Source organism: Cebus imitator, unplaced genomic scaffold (assembly GCF_001604975.1).
Source record: "Cebus imitator isolate Cc_AM_T3 unplaced genomic scaffold, Cebus_imitator-1.0 Scaffold73, whole genome shotgun sequence".
Taxonomy (NCBI): domain Eukaryota; kingdom Metazoa; phylum Chordata; class Mammalia; order Primates; family Cebidae; genus Cebus; species Cebus imitator.
Genome location: NW_016107388.1, coordinates 5,095,807 through 5,105,028, shown reverse-complemented (window position 1 = coordinate 5,105,028; position 9,222 = coordinate 5,095,807). Strand labels below are relative to the sequence as shown.

The 9,222-nt window shown below is 40.9% G+C and overlaps 1 protein-coding gene across 2 annotated transcripts in view; it reads left to right on the top strand.

The window, feature by feature from the left end:
* Window positions 1–9,222, top strand: part of LYPLA1 (lysophospholipase 1) — a 28,435-nt gene that overhangs the window by 1,809 nt on the left and 17,404 nt on the right. The gene's annotated exons all lie outside the window — the stretch shown is intronic.

Sequence of the window (9,222 nt, the reverse complement as noted above, 5' to 3'; positions counted from 1 at the left end):
AGGGGAAGCAATTCAAAGATTTATTTGAAGCTTATCAAACACATTTTGTTGTACTAACCGTGCTTATTTTTATTATTTTAGTTTGTATTTTTTTTATTTATGTCTTTTGTTATTTTTAGAGATGGGTTCGCTCTGTCACCTAGGCTGGATTGCAGTTGTGGGATCATAACTCACTACAGCTTTGAACTCCTGGGCTCAAGTGATCCTCCAGCCTCAGCCTCCCAAAGCCCAGAGATTAGAGGCAGGAGCCACCTGAGCCTGGCCTGTTTGTTATGCTAACTTTAAATACATGATTTATCTTTCACTCAAACTTTTTCTATATTGAGGCGTTTTTGTTTTTATATTTAATTTAAATTCGTGATAATCTGTGAAACTTAAGCAAAAGTGTTGTTACCCATGGTCAAGTGTGGTTCGAAATAAAACATTCCAGAAATCATTTGTAAGTTGAAAATTGTATACCATTCTTTTATTTTATTAATTACCTTTTAATTTTATTTATTTTTATTTATTTATTTATTTTGAGATAGAGTCTCACCTTGTCACCCAGGCTGGAGTGCAGTGGCGCTATGTTGGCTCACTATAACCTCCACCTCCCAGGTTCACACAATTCTCTGTCTCAGCCTCTGGAGTAGCTGGGTTTACAGGCGCCCACCACCACGCCCAGCTAATTTTTTGTATTTTTAGTAGAGATGGAGTTTCACTATCTTGGCCAGGCTGGTCTTGAACTCCTGCCCTCATGATCCACCTACCTCAACCTCCCAAAGTGCTGGGATTACAAGCGTGAGCCACCAAGCCTGGCCAGTATTCATTTTATTTTTTTATTGAGACGAAGTCTTGCTCTGTCACCCACGCTGGAGTGTAGTGTTGTGATCTCGGCTTACTTCAACCTCCACCACCCGGGTTCAAGCAATTCTTATGCCTCAGCTTCCTGAATAGCTGGGATTACAGGTGCAATTTTTTTGTACTTTTAGTAAAGACAGGGTTTCACCATGTTGGCCAGGCTGGTGTCCAATTCCTGACCTCAAGTGAACCACGTATCTTGGCCTTTCAAAGTGCCGGGATTACGGGAGTGAGCCACCACACCTGGCCTCAATGACTCATTAAGAGAAGATTTAGTCGTTTTGGGGCTATTTTATCAAAATGCCTTTATCTTCAGTTTTCCTCTATTTCTACAACTTCTTCTGAATGTTGTGATGAAATCTCATTCCATTCCACCCAGGACAGGAATCATTCCTTTACCCAGTGTATCCATACTGTATGCATTCACCATTCGTTAGTCAGTGGGTAGCCATCTGGGTAATCAGATCAACTGTTGCAGTATTGTTTTGCTTTTTTTTTTTTGAGACAGAGTCTCGCCCTGTCACCCAGGCTGGAATGCAGTACCATGGTCATGGCTCACTGCAACCCCTGCCCTCTGGGTTCAAGTAACTCTCCGGCCTCAGCCTCCCAAGTAGCTGAGACTACCACACCCGGCTAATTTTTGTATTTTTAATAGACACGGGGGTTTCACCATGTTGGCCAGGCCAGTCTGGAACTCCTGACCTCAAGTGACCTGCCTGCCTAGGCCTCCCAAAGTGCTGGGATTACAGGCATGAGCCACTTCACCCAGCCTGTAGTGCTTTTATCCAAATAATCCTGACATTGCTTAATGATGGCCCCAAAGGGCAAGAAAAGTGATGTCAGCATATTGTTGTAGTTGTTTTATTATTATCTCTTCCTATGCCTAATTTATATGTTAAACTTTATCACAGATATTATATATAGAAAAAAACATAGTATATATAGGGTTTGGTGGTATCCATGGATTCAGGCATCCACTAAGGGTTTTAGAGCATCCCCCACTGTTTATTTCTGGAATTTTCCATTTAATATTTTCGAACCACAGTTGACTGTGGGCAGCTGAAACCATGGAAAACAAAACTTAGAAGGACTAGAGTATTTTAAACATTATACAGTCATAGAACATTATCCCATTACATTTAACATTTAGTATTATCTAATATACTCGTATTCAATCTTTGCCAGATTGTTCCATTAATATCCTTTATAGCTATCTCCACCCTAGTTACGCATTGCATTAGTTATCACATCTCTTTAGTCTCTCTTGTCTCTTTTAATCTGGAACAGTTCCCTAGATTTTCTTTGTCTTTCATGACACTGACACATCTGCAGAGAACAGGTGAGTCCTTTAATTTAGTTTTGTTTGATATTTCCTCATGACTAGATTCAGTTCATGCAATTCTGATATAAATACTATGTAAACAATATGTCCTATTCATTGCACACATCAGTAGACTAATGATGCTGGGTCCCTTTATTGGTGTAACTTGGATCACTTGATTAAGGTGGTATCTTCCAGGTCTCTACTGCAGTTACTTTCCTTTTGTAATTAAAAAGCAAGTTATGGGGAGATACTTTGTGACTATGCAAATTGTTCATCAAGCTTCCACCCAATGTTTTTACCATCCATTGATAATCCTTGCTTGCGTCAATCATTTCTACAATATGATTTTTTAATTCTGTCATTAAAAAATCTTTTTTTTTTGTCATTTTGTTTATTAATCTGCTACTCTTCATTTAGTTAGTATGGACTCAGATTTCTTTTCTATTTATTTATTTATTTGCTTATTTTTCGAGACGGAGTCTGTAGCCCAGGCAGGCTGGAGTGCAGTGGCACAATCTCGGCTCACTGCAACCTCCGCCTCCTTGGTTGAAACAATTCTCCTGCCTCAGCCTCCCAAGTAGCTGGGACTACAGGTGCATGCGACCATGCCCAGCTAATTTTTTGTATTTTTGGTAGAGATGGGGTTTTGCCATGTTGGCCAGGCTGGTCTCAAACACCTGACCTCAAAGTGATTTGTCCACCTTGGCCTCCAAAAGTGCTGTGATTACGGATATGAACCACCGTGCCCAGCCTGGACTCAGATTTATTTAATGGGTTATGTTCTATTATGTTATGTCGTTAACTTTTTAATTTTTCATTTTAAAATAACTTGATATTTACATAAAAGTTAACAGAAATAGCATGTATAACTCCTTTCACCCAGATTACCCAATTGTTAATGTTTCTGAGCTATTAAAGAATAAGTTGCAGATGTGTTGCCTCATTACATCTTACTTCTTTGGTGTACATTTTTAAGTATGAGGACACTCCCATATAACCATCATTAAGAAGTTAACATTGATCAGATACTACGATCTAACCCACCAACTCCATTCACATTTCATTGATTTGAGCCAATACTGTTCTTTATCAGTCCAGGATTATGTAGTGCCTTTAGTTATCATTTCTCCTTAGTTGTCTTTATTCTGAAACAGCCCTTGTCTTTCATGACCTTGACACTTTTCAAGAAGACAGGCTGGGTGTGGTAATACCAGTGCTTTGGGAAGCTGAGCACGAGAATCGTTTGAGCCTGAGCAACAGCCAGACCCTGTCTCTACAAAAAAAAAAAAAAAAAAAAAAAAAAAAGTGTAAGCCAGTTACTTTGTAGAATGTCCCTAAGTTTGGGGTGATTTGGGTTTTTCTGATGTCTTGTGAGTTATGCCTTTTTGACAGGAACACGACAGGGGTGTTGCTATGTCCGTCACAGCGCATCATATTAAGTAGACATGATGATTTTGTTGTTACTGTTGTTGTGTTTTATCACCTGGTTAAGATGGTGTCTGCCAGGTTTCTCCATTAAAGTATAGCACAGGAAATATTTAAAATATTGAATATATAATTATTTAAAAATATTTTGTGGGGAGATACCTTGGTATTATAATATTCCTGATCCCCACCATTTGTTCACCCATGGAGTTAGCACCCATTAATGATTATTGCCAGAATCCATTATTGTGGTAGTTGCCAGATATCTTATGATATTTAAATATTTAAAGTTAAAATATCTTTTAAAAATTTCCTTTATTCTGGCCGGGTGCAGTGGCTCATGCCTGTAATCCCAGCACTTTGGGAGGCCAAGGCAAGTGGATCATCTGAGGTCAGTAGTTTAAGACCAGCCTGGCCAACATGAGGAAACCTCGACTCTACTAAGAATGCGAAAATCAGCTGGGCAGAATGGCGCACGCCTGTTGCCCCATCTACTAGGGAGGTGGAGGTTGCAGTGAGCTGAGATGGCACCACTGCACTCCAATCTGGATGACAGTGAGATTCAGTCTCAAAAAAAAAATTTTTTTTCCTCTATTCTGGATTTATTCTTTAGCAGGCTACTGTGGAGTAGAGCCTTTCCTTTCTCCCTTGTCTATTACATATGTACATACTCATTTGTTTTAAAATTTTACATCAGTACAGACTCTTGGATTCCTGTTGTTTTCAGAGGATAACAGTTAATTGTTAAGTCAGTTATTTATTTTGATACTCAAATTGTCCTTTAGTTGGCCACAGTAACCATGTCAAGCTGCTACTCAATGTCTTTTGGACATATCCCCATCCTTATTTAATCACTTCCTCACTTTACGGTACAAGATTTTTTCTGGGATCATCTATATTTTTCTTGCTCTAGTCTGGAGTGGACTCAGCCATTTTTCTAAGAACACTGGTTCCTTTTAGCAGACAGTGAGAGCTATGTGTGCTCCCAGATCTAGACTATTGGCGGTAGATAGAGCTAGGAATATGTGCCCCTACGTACATATGTACACACATAACCAGTTTTAGTATTTATAAGTATTCAAAACCTTGTTTATAGTGATTCTTGCAATTGCAGCCCAGCACCACAGGGTTTATTATAGCCTTCTCCCTTTCCATATTGGTAATTCCGTGAGGAACCTGACTTCTGTTGTGGGGGTTCTGGCCAACAGTGCAGCTCTGGAGCGCCCCCTTCCAGTTGCCCCAGTTCACAGCTGTGCTTCATTTGTGGGGACCTCTCCCCATCTGCTGAACGTGACACCTGAAAGTTCAGTTCCAATTAAGGGGAAACTGGGAGGAGGAAAGGCCAGGTGGAAAGCTTGGTTCTCTTCATGTGCTCCCCTCCCTGCTACCCCTCAGCCCCGATGTATTCCAGGAGTTACTTGTCTGTGTTACCAGTCCCTGTGAGATTTCCTAGGCCAAGGAGATGATGAAAGTGTAGAGAAGAATGTTTGAAAGTTAAAGAAGTGGTTGACTGTATCAGATTTTACTGAGAGGTCAAACAAGGTGAGGATTGAAGATGAATTGGCAACATGGATATGTTTTGTGACCATAATAAGTTTGCAAGTCTTCTTCTAATCAACAGGTATTCATAATAGAATTTTAGAATGTGATCTGGAGATCATTTAATTACAGGGAATGGAAAACTCGTCAGCTAGCTTAAACAAAAATTAGAATTTGTGGAAGGATAGAAGGACAGCCCACTAGCATATAAAGTCCATGAAGGTAAAGGCTTCTTTAAGAAACTTTCATTAAGATAAAATTCACATACCATAAAATTTACCTGAGCACAGGGATTTTTTTGTTTTTTATTAATACTGTATTCCCAGTGCTAGAATAGTATAGGACATGTAATAACACTAAGTATTTGGACAAATAAATGAATAAATAAGGAATTAAAGGGCGAGACATATGAGAAGCATCAGTCACCACATGTATTAGTTTCCTGAGGCTGCCATTACAAATAACCACAAACTAGATGACTTAAACAACAGAAATTCATTCTCACAGTTAAATAGGCCGAAAGTCCAAAACGAAGCTGTCAGCAGGGCCACCTACATTCCCTCTAATGGGAGATCCAGCCTTGCCTGTTCCAGTTTCTTATAGCTCCCGGCTTTCCTTGGCCTGAGGCAGCATACTCCCAACTTCTACCTCTGTCTTCATGTGACCTTCTTTGCTGTGTATCTGTCCTCTCCTCCTCTTAGGAGGACACTAGTTATTGGATTTAGGGCTCACCCTAATCCAGTGTGATCTCAACTCAACCGTTAACTAAGGAAATCTGCCAAGAGCCTATTTCTAAATAAACTCACATTCTGAGGTTTCAGGCAGATGTGAACTTAAGGGGAACACTGTTCAACTACACCATTATTCTCACTACCTTTTTCTGGCCTTGTGGTCTCTCACTTGCTTCTTTCTGTAGCTTTACATAATTCTCAGTGTCGATACACTCTTGTCATCCAAAAGTGAATGATCCTAGCTCTTACTTCTGTCAACCCTAGTTCTGGTGTTCAGTCAAGAAACTGATCTGTCTTAGGTCGTTTTTCTTCTTGCCTAGTTAGTTGGTAAGAATGACTGGGACTGATAGGAGAGTCCTTAAGAATAATGCATGAATGGGGATAAGGATGAGTGGCGTTTCTTGTACAGACCTGGACAGAATCTCTTTGAGTTTTTAGTTCTACACCCATATTACTACAGGATAATGAATAAATGGAAATAATGCTTTAGTTACTCTGCAGGGTTTTTTTTGTTTGTTTGTTTGTTTGTTTTGAGACAGAGTCTCACTCTGTCATCCAGGCTGGAGTGCAGTGGCATGGTCTCAGCTCACTGCAACCTCTGCCTCCCGGGTTCAAGCAGTTCTCTGCCTCAGCCTCCCAAGTAGCTGGGATTTCAGGCGCCTGCCACCACGCCTGGTTAATTTTTTGTATTTTTAGTAGAGATGGAGTTTCACCATCTTGATGAGGCTGGTCTTGAACTCCTGACCTTGTGATCCACTCACCTCAACCTCTCAAAGTGCTGGGATTACAGACATTAATCACCATGCCTGGCCTGGAGTCAGATTTTTATAACCTGTATAGACCTTTGAATTATCCGGTATAGCCAGCTATAGGTTATGGATGGGAAAACTGAGAACTAGAAAGGCATTGATTTTCATACTATAGCATGCCTCAAAATCACCTGAAAGGCTTGATTCTTGGGTACCACTGCCAGTTTCTGATTGAGTGGGTCTGGAATAAGGCCCAGGAATTTACATTTCTTTCTTTTTTTCTTTTGAGATAGGGTCTCTCACTCTGTTGCCCAGGCTGGAGTGCAGTGGCGTGAACACAGCTCACTGCAGCCTTGACCTCCTGGGCTCAAGTGATCTTCCCACCTCAGCCTCCCAGGTGGCCGCAAGTACAGCTGTGCACCACTGTGTCTGGCTGTTTCTTAGTTTTTGTAAAGATGGGGGCTCACTATGTTGCCCAGGTTAGTCTAATTCCTGGTTTCAAGCCATCCGCCACCTGGGCCTCCCAAAATGCTGCGATTACAGGAATGAACCACTGTGCTTGGCCAGAATTTGCATTTCTAACAAGTTCTCATTGGATGCTGATGCTACAGGTCTGCAGACTACTTATTTCCCTCCTTGGCAACCACTGTCTCCTTTTGCCTCTGTGGATTTGCTTATTCTAGATACTGTGTATAAATGGAATCAGATAATATTTGGTCGTTTGCATTTGGCTTCTTTCACTTTATAGCATAATATTTTTCAGGCTCATCTATGTTGTAACATGTACCAATACTGCTTCCTTTCATTGCCAAGTAAATAATTACCTGAGCTTGGTGTTGTGCACCTGTAGTCTCAGCTACTTGGGAGGTCGAGTCAGGAGAGGTACTTTCAGGCCAGGAGTTCGAGTCTAGCCTGGGCAATATAATGAGACTCTGTCTCTTAAAAAGAAAATTCACATAAAAACAATTCATTCATCAATTAATGAACATTTGGATTGTTTCTACTTTTTGACTATAATGAATTGACTATAATGAATAATACTGCACACTCACGTACAAGACTTTGTGTGGACATATGTTTTTAGTTCTCTGGGGTATATACCCGGGAGTCGAATTGCTGAGTCAATGGTAGCTCTATGAAGAGCTCCAAGACAGTTTTCATGGCAGCTGTATGTTTTTACACTTCTGCCAGCAGTGTGTGGGTGCTCTAATTTCTCCTTATCCTTATTAACACTTGTTATTGTCTTTTTGATTATAGCCATCCATGGGTATGTGAAGTGGTGCCTCTTTGTGGTTTTGATTTGCATTTCCCAGTGGCTAATGTTGAGCATCTTCTCATGTCCTTGTTGGTCATTTGCATATTTTCTTTGGAGAAATACCTGTTCAGATACTTTTTCCTTTTAAGAATTGGGTTGCGTTTTTGTTGTTGATTTCTAAGAATTGTGTATATAGCCTGGACGCTGGACTCCTGTCAGATATATTATTTGTAAGTATTGTCTCCCATTCGGTGGGGTGGCTTTGCACCCTCTTGGTAGTATGTTTTGCAGCACAACAGTTTCATCCTGATGATTTTGTTTTCTTTGAGATGGAGATTTGCTCTGTAGCCCAGGCGGTAATGTAGTGGTGCAGTCTCAGCTCACTGTAGTCTCTGCCATATGGGTTCCAGCGATTCTTCTGCCTCGGTCTACCGGGTAGCTGGGATTACAGGCACACACTACTATGCCTGCCCAATTTACAAGTCTTTCACTTATTTTGTTAAATTATTCCTCTAAGTATTTTATTCTTTTGGATACTATTATAAATGGAATTGTTTTCTTTATTACATTTTTGTATTGTTCATTGCTAGTGTATAGAAGTGTACATTTTAAATTTTTTTATTTTTATTTATTTATTTATTTATTTTGAGACAGAGTTCTGTTCTTGTTGCCCAGGCCGGAGTACAATGGCACTATCTCCGCCCACTGCAACCTCCGCCTCCCAGGTTCAAGTGATTCTCCTGCCTCAGCTTCCCGAGTAGCTGGGATTACAGGCACTCGCCACCACACCTGGCTAATTTTGTATTTTTAGGAGAGATGGGGTTCTCCAAATTGGTCAGGCTGGTCTTGAACTCCTGACCTCAGGTGATCCGCCTGCCTTGGCCTCCCAAAGTGCTGGGATTACAGGTGTGAGCCACCGCACCCGGCGATTTTTATTTTTATTTTTTGAGACAGAGTCTCACTGTGTTGCCCAGGCTGGAATGCAGTGGCATGATCTTGGCTCACTGCAACCTCTGCCCTCTGGGTTCAAGTGATTCTCTTGCCTTAGCCTCCCAAGTAGCTGGGATTACAGGCATGTGCCACTATGCCTGGCTAATTTCTGTAGTTTTAGTAGTGTTGGGGTTTCACCATGTTGGCCTGGCTGGTCTCAAACTCCTGACCTCAGGTCATCTTCCCTCCTTGGCCTCCCAAAAGTGCTATGATTACAGGCATGAACCACCACACTGCACCCAGCCTGGGTAAATTTTTTGTAACCTGGGATCTTGCTGACCTCATTAGCTCTTAGGATGTTTTTGTAGATGTCATAGGATTTTTCTGTATATAAGATCATAAGATACTGAGCTCACAAGATCATGAGAG